This window comes from Lepidochelys olivacea (assembly GCF_965140295.1).
Source record: "Lepidochelys olivacea isolate rLepOli2 genome assembly, chromosome: 6".
Classification (NCBI taxonomy): domain Eukaryota; kingdom Metazoa; phylum Chordata; order Testudines; family Cheloniidae; genus Lepidochelys; species Lepidochelys olivacea.
This window is the reverse complement of record NC_140416.1, coordinates 51,841,504-51,857,714: the sequence shown is the minus strand read 5'-3', so window position 1 is coordinate 51,857,714 and position 16,211 is coordinate 51,841,504. Positions and strand designations below refer to the sequence as shown.

General features: G+C 39.9%; 1 protein-coding gene across 1 annotated transcript in view; it reads left to right on the top strand.

Moving 5' to 3' along the window:
- Positions 1–485: 485 nt before the first annotated feature.
- Positions 486–16,211, top strand: part of LRRC4C (leucine rich repeat containing 4C) — an 861,418-nt gene continuing 845,692 nt past the window's right edge. The window contains exon 1 of the mRNA XM_084631105.1: positions 486–1,189. The gene's annotated coding sequence lies outside the window, so the exon portion shown is untranslated. The remainder of the gene's footprint in view (positions 1,190–16,211) is intronic.

Below are 16,211 nucleotides of genomic sequence, written 5' to 3'. Positions count from 1 at the left end.
CCTGCTTGACTCACTAATGTTTTTTCACCTAATCAAAAATCTGTCTCTTTTTATACCAATAATCACTCATCTTTGAATATTTGTTTGCCATCTCAAGATTGATAGGAAGGGGCTGCTTTTAAAAATCTTGTATATGCAGTGTAGCGGTGGATTTAAAATATTGCCTAGGTCCCTTTGAGCCTTTTTACTAACCTAATGCATCTCTCTCTGAACATTGTTTCTCTCACAACTGCCAGGCCATGGCCCCAGGCTTCTAAAGCATTTAGCACCCTCCTTTTATCCTAAATAAAATAAGATCTCTGGCTCTGATATTCCTTGAAAGTAATAATCCAGATTAATTCAGGCTTCTGTAGCAGTGTGGAAACAGTTTCCCATTTGACCTGCAACTAAATCTAGAGACTTCCCCACAGAAAATACACACACACATACACACCACACACACAGAGTACGTAGAATGCCTTGAAAAAACTGTAGCTAACCACCTTATTAGTATTCCTCCCTCCTCTGTGTTTCACTTGCAGCAACAGAGGGCTGAGCAAAATGCAGTAGAACAGGGACAGAGACAGAGCTGGCAATCATCTCAATGCAGGCTGCTGAATGTAGGGGGTGGGGGGATGCAGCAAAGCAAGATTAATAACCTTGCCATAATCCTGTGCACTCTGGAAGGAGATACCTCTGGTGACGGAGCCATTCTTGTCTTGATTAATTGGACTGAGTGAGTGACTGACTGGCAATCCACCTGGTTTGGAGGGGACCCCGGATTTTGCTGTTCTTTGAATCCTCTACCCATCTGAGAAGGTAACAGTGAGACCTACCATCTGCAGCACACACAGCAGCTATTGGAGGCTACTACTGACAGTTTGCACTACAGTTTTTGGTGAGCAAGAAGCCAGGTATAGTGTACAGTGGAGATTAATATACCCAGGCCACTCAATTTCACAGTCTGGTCCCCCAGCCACCTCCCCCACCAAACACCCTTTCCCAATTGCCTTTGAGTTCCGGGCTCACTTTTGACATAGACTTTTGGACACATTTTGCTGGGGATGGAAGATCAGTAAATGGAACCTTTGAAAACTAATCATTTTGCTCCTATGTGACTTGAAAAAATAAACAGAAAAGAAGAATCCAAGTTCATCTGGAGGATTTTTTAATTTCCTTTGGAGAAGTTTTAGGAGGGACCATCCAAAAGGTAAGTCCAAGGGCTTGCCTGCCCCTTCGTCCTCCTTATGTTGTTTATGCTTGATTTGTTTAATCTAGAAAGAAGCTAAAAGATGAGTATGGAGCACCTATAGTGCATGGTGACACTGTGTCGGTGTGTTGTGGACTCTGTGCTTGTCATTTGCACCCCCCACACCTCTATTTGCTTTCCTTTTTGATTTACCTAGTATTTGCAAAGCTAAAGTACCTGTAAAATAACGATCCAGAGTGTTGAGAAATGTTGGTAAAATAGCATTTGAAAGCTTTTTTTGGTCTGAGTCCAAAGGAATTCTCTCTCACACACTCGCAAAAAGCCCACGCAATAACTTCAGTGGGAGTCTCTGTATTTTCACAAATCATGTTTTTTTCACCCTCTATGCATTTCAGTCTGCTCTGAAGTGATGAATATGCGAGTACAGAAAGCTGCTCCTGCTGCTGTTAGCTGGAGCAGATGACAGAATGGAAATTGTTGAGGATTTGTGGACCACTCTGTTACGTGGAGTTTCTCTGCTATTGCTTCTCATTAACCTATTGAATGCATCTTGCACTGTTTTAAGGCTACAGCATTTGTGAAATATTTGGGGCCATAGCTCTAATCCTTCCAAATCAGATTGAAGTGCCAATTGCAAATGGTTTCTTATTGCCTCTCATTTATTTGGATGGGAGGGGGGACATAAGAGGGAGGTTTAAGGTAGCATCAAGCATACAGGTGTTCTAAGTAACTGCCTTGTCCAGCATGTTTTATTGTAGGTTAATGTTTCTCAGTATCTATTAAATCACATGTCTTTTGAGATATTCAAGGTCTGAACCTAGATCTCCCCACAGGTGCTTTTCTTCAGAAATGCTGAGACTCTTATAGCCATTCCCATCTTCCAATTATTTAATGAAAGTAAAATACTATTGTATCGCAATAACATCAGGGATCCTGCACTTGAAGACGTTTTATTGCTGCATTGACAGCACTTAGCTTTCCCAGAGAGGTGAGAGATCCATTCGTAAATACATTTCTGAGATTCCTGGTTCCCCAAGTGGAATTGCTAGGGACTTATTCCTTCTCAATTATATGAATACGAAGGACTAATATCGAAAGATGTGGTATCTATTTGATGGAATTATGTACAGCTGGCTAGGTGGTCTAGAAAGGCACAGGTAAAAATGTGGCAATACTGAATAGGCAAAATAGAAGGGTGTTGAAGTGTATATATAATGTATGTTACAATGCATCAGACCTCTGAAGGCTCATCCTCTTTGATGTGGCCTTTTTATTTGCTCCATTATGTATGAATAAATGTAATGAGGCTTTTTTTGATTGGGTGTTGCATTGTAAAACCAAACACTTAATGAAAAGGCCTCTGCTACAAAGTAATTGAATAATCTCATATTATTACATCTTTCCTGTCAGTCAGTCTCTCTGGCTGTGTTTGTGGCTGTTCTCTTATACCAGCTTGACAGAGGGATTAAACAAGGAAAGCTGGTTATAGCTGTGTTTCCCCTTGTTTTCTGCAAGTGATATTCCATCCCACAACAATGTTACTGTATAGGAATATGACAGGCAAATCTGTCTCCGGTCAAGGTATAATTTACCTTTTTTTTTTTGTTGTTCCACTATGCTTCTCTTCGACCCTCCTCATCTTCTCATGAGGCATGTGAATTGTGATTGCTTTTACATTTACATTGTCTCAGGGGGAGGATTTTAAATAAAATCTTATGGGAATCTCCAGGATTCTTTTCTTTTGAAGAGATAACTAAGCTAAAAAAGACTTCAGATAAGAAGAAAGTTAGGGGGTGGATAACATACAAACTGGAAATGAAAAACTTTCATATTCTGGGAGGATGGAGGACACACAAGATCCCCTAGCCCAATCCGGTCAGGTGCAAATTATCCTCAAATCAGTGGGACAACAGTGGGAATTGAAGGATTGTCATCACTTCAGTTGATTGGACTGTAATAATGCAGCCTAACCATAGCTAAATCCATAGAGAAAAGGCCACACTTCTCTTTGGTTTGGATGATCTCTGTGTTTGTGTGCATGAGGCCAATGTTTTCTGTTTTTTGTTTGTTTGTTTGTTTTTTGTTGGATGATTAAGCAGCAAAGATCATCTGTAGCCAACAAACTAATTTAAAAGTTATTCTTTAAAAGTGGGTAGATTAGCAAAGTTATTTAGGGAGAATGACAGGTTTCAGAGTAGCAGCCGTGTTAATCTGTATTCGCAAAAAGAAAAGGAGTACTTGTGGCACCTTAGAGACTAACAAATTTTTTTTGAGCATAAGCTTTCGTGAGCTACAGCTCACTTCATCGGGAATGCTTCTCTAAGGTGCCACAAGTACTCCTTTTCTTTATAGGGAGAATGCTTCATTTTACTTCTTGACCAACTGTTTCTCAATTTAGATTCCTACCTGGTTCCCTGAAACTAACCTTTCGTGGACTTGATTACTAATTTCCTAAATGTAATGTTCCATAGGCATTTTCTTCTGTGTTGTAAGTCTGATAACTCTATAGGATGGATGTTAAAGTTACTGAAACAGTATTAATTATCCTTATGGCATGGTGGAAGCAGATAAAATTCAGTATTGCCAGATTTCATGACAAGCTAGTTTATCTAGGAACTGACTTAAGCATCAGCTTGGAGTGTGTGGGAAAGTGGAATATAAAAATGTACAATTAAAACAACTATTTAAATGAAAATATTAAATGTCTCACTTGTACGAGGTTCCCATTTTATCCCAGTTCATGGCTGGGTTTGGAGATACAATTTTTTGCATTGCAGAAATATGGAGAATTCTGTAGTTAATACTGTTTTCCATGTATTATTATAAAAGCTCACTGTTCTGCATACTGTATGTATCAGCATGTTGCTATTGGAAGGTACGTAAAAGTCCTTACACCAAATGAATGTAGTGCCCCAGTAGAAGCTTCCTAGCAGAAATGTAGGTACAGTGAGATTATCAAAGACTGAATTGCCTAAATATTATTTTAAGAATATGTGGAAGATAAAAGGAACATTCAAATTTCTTCCCTATTTAGTTCCAGTCAGTTGAACAGTTCCTCTCTCTCTTTCTCTCTCATTGCTGAAGTCAGCCAACCAGGCACAATGATCCTCCAGCACATGTTTCTATGTTTTTAAGACCCTGGGTGCTTTACACATGAATTCTTCCCTTCCTCAGAAACAAGCTGAGCTGACAACTGGCAAGTGAGCTTAGGCACTCTGTACAGGCCAAAAAGGAAGAAAAAAGAAAAGAAACAAAATCCTTCCGGCAATGCAGGACTTGAACTAAAAGTAAAAGCTCTGCAGGTTGACAATGCATAGTTTTGATTGTTGAGTCACAGTATTAGTCTGGAATATTATGTTGCATTAAAGTGCTAACATTGGGACCAGTTTTTAAATAAATGGGTACAGTAGTTTAGTATAGAGAGAGTAGTTTAGCAGTAAACATGTACCCTGGATTGAAGAAAATGCACTTTCCTAGTGGCAGATGATTTTGCAGGTACCCTGTGACTGTTTACCCCTTTAGAAATAACTCTATGCCTAGAGCCAAAGGTGGACTGTAAAATTAGAATGAGGAGGAGGGTAAGAGGGGATATGGGGTTACTTGGTCTTGACTGGAGCACCTAGTAATAAAAGACCAACCAGGAGTTTCAACTGCTGTAACAAGTTAGCTATCTGAAACTTTTTAATTAATATAAATATTACTCGTAAATTAAATGTACCATGCACTCAACACTGCTTAAAAACAAAAAACATAGAGGAAACTGCAAGCTCTGCTCTACAGCCTGCAGTTTCAGTGCAGTCACATCACCAGTCTCTCTCTTCCCTTCAGCAGATGCCCAAACTAAAGTTTATTAGGGAGGCTGAACAATCTGTTCATCCCTAGAGAGGACAGTTCTTTCAGGCCGCCATCCAGGTTACCTGGGAGGCAGCCGATGTGCAATGTCTAATATGTCTCCTGGAAGAAGGCTTTATTTCTTGACATTATGAACTATCTTAGGTTCATTTTTAGTCAAGGTGAAATAAAAACACACTGACATAATCCATTTAAAAAAATGCTACTGTGGCCCAGAATCACTCCTGTACCAGTACACAGGATAGAATTTGCTGCATCTGTGACTGCATGTGGCCTGCTCAACAGTGTCATCTATTGGCATGTGACATTTTTATTTTCTGGAGACAGCTTTCATTGTTCTGCATTACTAACACAATTTTCTTATATTTGTAGTTTCACCAGCTATGTCATTGATCATATTTTGTGTGAGAGCACATCCACCTTGCCAGTTGGGAGGAATGGAACATCTGGTCTCTGTGACAAATCATGACCTGTTCCTTTAGCTTGTTCACTTTGTATCTAAAAAGTTTTCATGTTAGTAGCACAGCCTCTTGGTGAGTTGTTGTTGTTTGTGAGGATTGGATCTGGAACATCTGATCTGAGCTAAAAGATGCAGCTCTGTTACCTTAAAGGCTATATATATAGTCTCAACTTCTGAATGGGTCAGCCTCTGGAGAAGGACAGAAAGCCACACTGTAAGCATGGTTTACACTTACATATTTACCCACTAATGTCTTTAGATCTTAGTTAAGAGATAATTTAGAGAACTGCTGCAGGGGAAGTTACAAGATATAGCACTGGTGCTTCATGTTTGTTATTTCACTGTAGCATTTCCCTTTATATATACCCACTGCAGTTTAAAATATAATCAAGGTTGTGAAAGTGAGATTAGATAACTCCTGGAGATTAGTGACACAAGACAAGATGAAACAACCTTACAAAGGGATTTGAAGGAATGGAAAGCTTGCCCGGTGAACAGGAGAAAGGAGCCTGTTCCAGACATAGCAGTCAGCATGCTAAAGCTGCAGAGATGTGAGGACGGAGGACATGGAGGAGCACTTAGAGAAAGGTGACGAAAGTGCAGAGGATGAATATTGTGGAAGACAGTGGGTTGGAGAACGTGTGGGGGTTACTCCAATTAGAGGGGTGGGGATATGAGAGAAGGAAGATATGATAGGGAGTAAGGCAGTGAGGGGGTCAGTCTAGTAAGCAAAGGCAGAGCCCTGTAGGACTGTGAAGGTAAGAAGTCTGAATTTAAGTTAGGAGGATTGGGAGGAAGATGGAGTGATGGGTGTCAGAACAGCAGCTAGAGACAATGGAATATGGATCCAGTGGAGCTTGGAGAAGCAGTCCCCAGGATGGCACTAACACAGGTGGAATAGATGGAACCTTTCACATTTAAGTGTTGACCTGAGTGTCCAAACGCTATATCTGGAAGTCCTGTTCGGACTTACACTTTGAAATCTGCCTCACAGATGAAATATGGAGACCCTTCTATAAAAGCAAGGAACTCATGTCAGTGGGTATTTTAGTTCATTTTTAAAAACCCAGCCATTGTGATACTCTAATCTCTCCAGCAGTTTGTGCGGCTGAAGTAACCCCCAGGGCATTTGGGTTCTACAATGGCTTTTATGTAATCACACACCCGTCTTTGAGCGAAGACTGAAGCCAAAGCTAAAAGCTGTAAGGGCTTCTTTGAGTGTTGGTAGCGAAAGGCACCCATAAATGTTCCATGTATTATCTGTCCTGATATATATAAAGAAACCTTGCTATTTGTCAGTTGGACTAATTAATACAGACTTTGGAAGCCAAACAGAAAATACTGTGTGTTCTTTTCCAATTCTGCATGGTTTATATTGAGGCTGATCTGAAGGCATGTTTTTTTCTTTTTTATTTTTTTTAATGCTACTGAAATTTCAAGACTGTTCTACTTTTTCTGCAGAAGCCTTTGGCCATAATTGCCTAATCTTAGCAGTGCTTTTCAGATGCAGCTCTTGTTCTTGTGTATCATACAGAAGATACAGTGTCTGTCAGTGGAGTTTAATGGAGAACAAAAGAGTCTCAGCATAGCAGGAATTGCCTTAGTCCTACCATACTCTGTCCTGTTATATAACCACCACATGTCTTGGCCAAGCATTAAGTGAGAGAGGGACAGAGTGTTTATCTTGCCAGGCTTTTCCTTTCCTCTTTTGTCATAGATATTTTGTGGATCGCTGCAGTAACCTGGTGCCCTTATTCTGCAGGAGGTCACAGCCTTTCCAAACTGTAAAAAGATCTCTAAAAATCGGAATTCCCTGACAATCAGCTTTGTAGTATAAGCAGCTTTACCCAATCCTGAGAACAGTGACAGGGCAGAGAGGTAAATGAGAAGCTTCTCATAATAAAAATACTTGGCTTGGCAATGCCTCCTTAAGAGTCTTAGACTGTCTAAAAGAGTCTCTTAATCTGTGCTTTAATTCTTACATCCTTGTTCCTGAGGTGGGCAAGGAGGGAGGATCTCTCTCTTTGTCCCTTTAACTTAACACAGAGGTTCCACACTTACCTTCAAACCTCTGGAGTCTTTTGAGATGCCTCTGTTTTCCATGAAGTTCATCTGGGATAAGTTTTTCCTTTCATTGAATCATTGGAAGTCTTGGATCTTTCCATAACCTTGGAGACCAACTATCTTTCCTTTTCTACATAGAGAGAAACATGTTGGCTCCTAAGTGGGTCTACATAGTTTCTGTAAAGGAGATTGAAGACCAAGCAAGTAAACATTCCCTGTGTTGAAGTCTGCATGTGAAATACTCATTTAATGCAGGAGATCTCTATGTCTTTATAGAATATAGGTGATAGAACTAGGAGAGCCAGGACGTGCACCCGCACGTCCTGGCTTGACATAGTTTGCATCGTATACAGGGTTTACAGTTTGGTTCAATGGCTTTCAGCACCCTTACTATAAAGTTGTTCCAGCACCACTGCTGTAGAGAAAACTCATTGTACAGAGAAGAACTTGAGGAATAGAAAGCAGACACCTTCTTTCCACATGGAATTTAGTCAGACTCCCCCTGTAGTACTTCTCCAGCTCCACAGTTTTTGTTCTTTACAATTCTACCTCCCAACACAAATACTAGCTACAATGTGAACCTCATAAGGTTCAGAGATTGTTCAGAATTTTAATTGAATCTTTTGGTCAGCAAACTTGGACTGGACTTCTCCACTGCCAGACTTGTGTGACTATCCTGCACATGTCCATAGGCACGATTTGAAATAGCCCTTATTGTCCATGGGCAACGGCTCCACCAGGTGAGCCAGGCAGAGGTTGCTGCTGGTTATCCCCAGAAAATGTGGTGAAACTGTCTTGCCAGGATGTCACCCTTTGTTCCTTGTTACAGAGGGAGATAGAGGGAGGAAGATTTAGAAATAGAATTTTATAATCAAAATGATAGCTTTGATAATCCAGGGCTATTGGAAACAGGTAAGAATACTATTCTGTGATGGGCACTGATGTAGTTCCCATTGCGGGGAATTATTTCTGTGTCTTGTAGTGAGGGAGAGAAGAGACTGGCTCATCATAGATAGAAAGTCAGGATTGCTGCAAAGCCAGTGATATTAATTAGCAAAATGCCACGTCATCTTGGATGGATTTTAAGCAGTAATTCCTCCTCGAGGGATTTTGTCTGGATGAAATTCATATGTTTACAAATAAGAATATCCTTCCTTTCATCACAAATTACACCTTACATTACTAAGACTGAAATACTTTTGAAAATCTAATTTGCTTCCGAACACTAATGCCGTTTTGTTTTTCCTTTTTGGTTTCATTCACCTCAGACAGTGAGGCTACACTGGTGACTCCCTGGGCTGGATCCTCAGGTAATGTAAACAGGCACGTAGTTCCATTGGAGCCATGGCAGTTTGCTCTAGCTGAGGATCTGCCTCCCAGTGTGTAGCCAGTTTTAATTATGATCTTATTTGTATTGCAAAGCACTGTCTGGAACAGTGAATTGACACAGCACTCTGCAAATGTAGGGGCAATCTTGCAAACTCTTACTATCTGACTTGGGCCCATTGAGTTAATGAATTAAGCCTGGTAGTTAGCAGTACAACCAGTAGTAAAGACAAGGTCTTTGGGGCAAAGAACGACTTAAATCTAAGGCTCTGATTTTACATTTGACTTAAATGGGACTGTACAGATGCCCAGACCCATAAGGAACTGTTTAGGATAATAGTCCTAAAGGTCAGAATTTACTGCCGCTAAAATCATGAGCTTTTTCTTTTTCTTTTTCTTTTTTTTTCTTTTTTCTTTCTTTCTTTTGACAATGGAACTGGGACTTGTGTAGCACAATGATCTTATGTTTGAATTTCTAAGACTACAGGGGAAGCTTTAAAATAGGGGGACGGTGGAATACTTTCACTGGTTTATTTTCTTAAAGCAAAATTGAGAACTTGTCTATTCGTACATTAGGGTATGTGTCAAGCTCTTTGTCAAGCTCTTTTTTAAGGATAGATATCTTATGTTTTGGGACCTAAGCTCTGATTTTCTGCATTGTCCTTTTAATGTTCCCATTTTCTTTCTATGGTCTGGGATAGCTGGTGAATGTGGAGCTCAAAGGGAAGAGTGAAGTGATATATATAGGGCCGAATATATGAAGCCACACCTCCCTCCCATGCCCCAGTTTGGAGGTCTGTTAAAATTCATTGTCTCTTTATGCTCCTGTGACTCTTCTTGTCTTCCCCAAAAGCCTCTGTGAAAGTAACTCACATCAGTCTTTTGTCCCTCTCTTTCACATCGGCAAACCTTTCCCTATCCCAGTCGTGTCCTGAGAAACAAGATCTATACTGCTTCCAATAAATATGAATCTCCTTTAATTCTAGTATGAGGGGCCTGTGCTTTTGAAGTAGGAGGATCTATGTTTTGTCCCTGCTGCTCCCGTGAAGATGCAAGTAGCCATGTTGTGAAGCCATAGCTAGCCATGGATTTAATACAGTATGATTATGCACTTACCCTGTAGTTCCCTCATCTGTTTCATGTGTTGTATAGTGTAGTATAGTAAGGAACTTATTGATATGTCCAGGATGCAGACTACTTAGTCAAGATATTATATAGCTTCCCCCCCCCAAAGCAAGTCAATGGCTCCTGCTACACACAGCTAGCTAGTCTCCACGACATAAGTGGCAAAAATTTGCTTTTTTTTTTTTTAATTTCCCCACTCTTAAAAGTCATGCTAGTTCTGATTAATTTATTTTCTCTGCATTATTGGAACAAACGACTTTAATGACACTTCATTATGCATATAATGCTTTGAGTACTTTATACAATGAAAAACTGTTTTTCTTGCTAGGGCTTTGAATTTCTACTTGCAGGAGTTCTGCAAGCTGTAATCATTTTTGAATTTGTTCTTGAATAGTTTTTAACATTTGTTCTTTTGTGAAACAAAACAGTACTTCTGGCCTGAGATCATGCTGTCAACCTGGCAGAGTCAAAACAGGGGAAGGAGCACCATAAGGCCAACACATTGCTCTCTTTGCTGGCAGGAAAGGGTCAGGGATTCAGGCAGTATCTCAATCTAAGGTTTATTAAATGGCTTATGCTTAAACCATTTTCTTCTTCTCAGTCCCATTCCCCACAACCTTCTCCCAAGACCCCCTTTGCCCCTTGATAAGAACTCTGCTCTTTTCACCAGGTCTCAGCTCCCTCTCTTCTCCTGGATGCTTAGCTCAGTTTGCTTCTCAACTTTCTCACATCCCCTCCCCATCCATCCTGTTCACATCTGCCCCTCTTACCGTGCCCACTCAAATATGCATGTTCAAATATGCTTTGTTATGGGTAGTCACCCCTTTCATATCTGAGGCCTGGTGCCACCATTTCAGTTCTTGGATGATAGCATAATGGCCAGCTCCAGGAGCGCGAGGACTGAAATTGCAAAGGGAGCTATTGAGGCGTAGCGTCAAAGTGCATTGGCATAACTGGTTGGGATTCCAGCACCGCAGTAGTTATTTCAGGTCAGGAACAAGGTGTGGTGGCAGAGCTATGTGTGTAACACAATACTGTATAGTACAGTAACAGCTAGTGCTGATGCCTCTCATTCCTGATGCATGGTACTTTGCCAGAGCAATGAGAGGGAAGCTCCTCTGCACCTGCCCTGCGTAATTCAAGCCTGATCTATTAATCTCTCTTCACTTTATTTAATTCCAAATAATTAAATTAAACTATCATTAAATGTTTATCCTGGGCTCTAGGCATCCTTGTGATCAGTTACCAATACTAAGACCATTACAGAACAAAACAGTGTCTTATTCCTCTGCCGCACAGCCATCACAGCATACAGCTGCAAGTCAACAAGAAACCCCTCCTATACCAGAAGGGGTCCCATCTCCAACTGCCTCAGCTGCCCCAGTGCCTGTTCATAGGGGTGAGCTTTGCAGTGTTCCCAGAAGGTCGCCAAATCTGGATTATTTCAGACTAAAGGTGAGAGGGGAGTGAATTACACAGCTGAGGGACCCTTGAGGAAAATACCTTACTGGCAACTCCATTTTTTGTATATCAAGGGTGATCCAGCTCAGGTGCCTCTACTGACCTTCGCTAGGGCACTACAGCCTGGGGAAAAAGGGGGTGGTCATTCAGGTAGGCCCCAGGCTACTTTTGCCTCTATAAGTGAAAGGCAACATACTAAACTCCACCTAGACACCTATAGGCAGCCAGTACAGATTATAGAGCATGGACATTGTGTTCCTACTGAGATATTCCCACTAATCAGCAAGTTGATACGTTACACACTAGCTTCAGCTTGTGAATGGATTTAAGAGAGCACCCATAAGTGCACATGCTTTGTGGAAAAGTGCTACCAAATTTAATTTCACAAAGCCACAATTTTCTATTTTTAGACTACCCTACAGAACTTAATAGATAATTATATTGCTCTTATATAAGATTCTATTGGATGGTTCATCAAACCCTATAGAAAGATGATGTTCCATTACATTCCAACAGCTTTAAGAGCCCTATTACATTTTCCAAATTTCATCCATATTAAATGCTATAGGATTCTTATTAAGGGACATACATCCCTCTAAATCTGAGAGCAAAGAATCAAATACTGGAGCTACGTTTTCTTCAAAGTTCTTGCCAGAGAGCTTACTTCACTGACAACTGCAAATTCAGTTCTGCTGAGGACAGTTGGCCGAAATTCTGTAGGATCTGCGAGCCCTAGTGCTCATCTGACCTGAACTCCAAACCTTTCAACCTTTGCCTGCCACTGCTCTCAAAATGCTGTCAGTCTCCAGTTTCCACTGTACAGATGCACAAAGATTCAGACAGCAGAACACCTGCCTGGACTCCATAATATTCATCTGAGTTTCTCAAACTGATAACACAGTTCTGTTTTGTTGTTGCTTCTTCCCCACAATGAAACACTATCGACTCTGTGACCCCAGAAGACAGAGTATTGTAATGTGCTGTATTAATGCAGACTACAGCACAGATTATGGCAGGAGCTCCACACCCACTAGTAACAAAAGGCTAAGTAAAAGCGACATTTTAAGTGAGCTGCAGTCACCAGCCATGTGAGTCGAAGCTTCACAATGGGTTCGGTGACTCAGCTCCTGCTTAATGCTCCTCAAATTATTCTTAGATTAGCTGGTGTGGAAAAACAAAATTAGAAGTCACTTGTGTATTTATCTCCATCTGTCCTAATATAGGATGAACAAGCACATGAGTGAAATAAAAGGAATTGTTACAAGATGGCAGCAACATTAAAAAAAGACCTTGCTAATATTTCCCCACCGCTACCACCCACTTCCAAACAACTTGTATGTGGTTGTAGTGTCCATTACTTTGACATGCTGAATTTATCCAGTTTTGTAAGTATTTAATTTAGAAGACACAGTCGAGGGGCTACTGAGGATGGATCAGAGTGAGTCATTTGGAAGTGGATCATGCAATCATGATCTATTACTTTATCACGTCTACACTGGACTAACACAGTTCTCTCGGGTGGAGGAGTATGCACATCTCTAATGACTGTGTCAACACACTAACCCAATATCTAACACATCCTTCATTCTGGTACAGTGCTCACCATTTGCCAGTATAGACATTACTGTTGTATCTGGGATATCTGCCATACTGGGTAGAGGGATTACCACAGTAACACTAATCGGAAGAAAAAGGAAGATTGTAAAGATTTTATTGATGACCTCTGTATATGGAACAAATGTTTTGAACTTTTGCTAATGTTGGTAAATTCATTAGAACCAGAGTATAGCTTGCTCTCAAGTGGATTGTGCGTCCAATATGATCAGTTGCATCTCTAATGCACATGCAGAAGATGGAACGCTCCTTTAAACCTCTCAGGTTGATCAGACTGGACTGGACAGCTTTGGAATAGGCTTTCTCATGAGAGGTTATGGGTGTTTCCTCTCTCTCTCTAAGGCAGATGTTTTCTCATAGTATCCAAACCCTCCTGGGAAAATCGGAAAGCAAAGAGTCACAGGGAAGTGAAAATAATAATGGGGAATGGGGGAGGGGGCCAAAGGAGTTTGAGTTTTGGGAAAAAGTTCAGATGTGTTGCTGGTTTTCTAAAGTGGTTTACCCATCCCTATTTTACACCTCTATCCACCTCACACAGGTAGATGCTAAACCCTCTGAACACAGCCTACATTCAGTGAAATATGAATGTAAAATTGGTCAGAAAACTTGGGTGGAATCACTTTCTGTCAATAAATGCAGTTCCACCAAAGTCTAAATGCTTTGTAAGATCATATCATTTTCTCCAAAATAAAATTTTGGCATAAAAAAGCATTGTGACAATGTCAAAATGTCCTGTTTTGATGTTTTTTGGATGAAGTGTTCTGATTTTTTGTGTTGAAATGACTGTTTAGAAATTTAACAATTTGTATTATATAAAATAGATGAAATTTGAAACAATTTTTCCACCATTTTCTTTCATAGATAATTTCAAAATGCATGATTTCATCCCAAATTGGAATGAGGGTAACTGTTGAAATCTCAAATTCCTTCACAAACCAACTTCTGTCCTCTGCACAGTTCTAACTATAACTTTAATTTTACATTATTTATGTATTTAATATTATATGTTGTTTTGACGCCATCAAAATGAAATATTTTAGTAAGGTTGTTTTGATGTATCTGACTTGAAATATTTCAGAATATGTTGTTCTGCAGAAGATTTTTGTGCTGATTTGGGACAAAAACAAATTTTGAAATGTAGGTATTCCTTGGAAGAGAAATTCAATTTTCTGATCTGCTGTATGTGAACGTATATGGTTCTTTTCCCATGTTGCAGAACAATAAGTTTTCCAGACTCAAGTCAGGAATGGAAGAGACTGTCTGGAATCTTGCACTTCTCTCTAGTGCCTGTGAATAAGGAGGATATGGATGAATAGATATTTAATATGTAGTGCAGGTTCTTTCTTTACACTCTCTCACTTCTGCTGGAATCAATAGCAGATCTATTATACAAAGAGGAAGACTCTTGTAATTTCTGACCATAACAAGTACCAGAATTCTTTTTTTGAAAAATGTAAACTTTAGCTTTGCAAAACAAAAAGGAGGAACAAATTTCATAGCTTCCAACCAGCTTCTGCATGTGCATTAGGGATGCAACTGATTACATTGGGCACACAATCTGCTGGAGAGCAAGCTGTACTCTGGTTCTAATGAGTTTACCAACATTAGCAAAAGTTCAAATCATTTGTCCCAGATACCAGGTGTGCCAACCAATCTCAGCATACACGTGCCAGGCATGTTGAATTTCATGCTTCTCTGATTTGTCATTCCATTGTGGGCACAAAACGCCCATCTATCTTTTTTTTTTTAAAGTTCAAGTCCATATCCAGACTTTTCAAATATTTCTTTTGGTGATGTGTGGATCCAGATCCCAACTCTGCCATTACTTCTTTAAATCTTCTGAGGCTCCCCCCGCTCACAACTTTGTCTCGACTCTTTACTGAACTTTCTCATGTGGCCCTAACCTATTAAATGCTTTTAAATCTCCCACTTTTTTGTTTTATTTTTTTTCATGCCTTCGAACCCAACTATACATAGCTTTAATTTAGCATGATCTTTCAATCCAATTTATCATGGTGCACTATAAGCCTTGGGAGCACTAAGTTACCAGCAGTGCTCATGAAGCACCAGTTCAGCATGATTTCTCTCACCTAATTACAACTTCAAAAAGCACACAGCCAGTAAGAGGCCCTGGGGGTAATTACAAGTGGAATTTTTAAGGACTACAGTCTTGCCATGTGTCCTAACGAGCACTAGGTGTTGCTGTGGATCTGTGTTATATCAGGTCCAGAAGCATCCCCACAGGAGAAGCAATTTTTGCTTCTTAAAGATGGTCCACCTAACTCAGAATGTTTTACCTTATTAAAACAGATTTCCTCTAAGCAAACATAAGGTAGTTGTTCAAACAGCTAATTATTTAAATAGCTGCATGTGCTAATGTGTCTTAATATACTTAAAGGTGAGTACATCAATCCAATAAAGATCAAGGGAAAACTTGTCCATTACCTCATCTACCTTTTTCTGCTCTACTCACAATGATGATCATAGAAAACTCAACTTTAAAATTATTTCCTTTAAAAAATCATTGTTGTTCCCAAATTGTGGAACTCATTATTAATCTTTCCTATGCTGAAGTGCAGCTGCAAATGTAGCACAGCTGCTTGGCTTTTTATTTTCTTGGTTTGCTTTGCTCAGCATGGCTTGTTCCAAGACAGGCCACATTTGTCTGACATGGATTCTTCGCAGGGAACAGCTGGGCCAGAGTGTCAGAAAGTATATCTCAAATCCATATAGTGTTTATCATCCTGGAGATCCCAAAGTGGCTTCTGAACTGTAGGAGCATAGAATTTGCAGTAAAGAATTGGACCATTGGTTCATTAAATTTGGTCTCCTGCATCCAGCAGGGCCAATACCCAATGCTTCAGAGAAAGGTGAACATGTCCTGTATTGCATCCAGTGAGTTGTTCAGCATAATTATCATAGCATCAGGCTAAGAATGCCTTCTTGACCATAATATTGGGAAAATGTTGAAATCAGATGGGAAAGCAGTTCAAACTATTTTACTATTCTGCATATCTTAAAAAGCTATACGTAATATGTATTAATTTACAAATTATATTATTTTACATTTAACTCTTGATTTTGAATCATCATAAAGTGGTTTATAAAGTATGTGGAGCT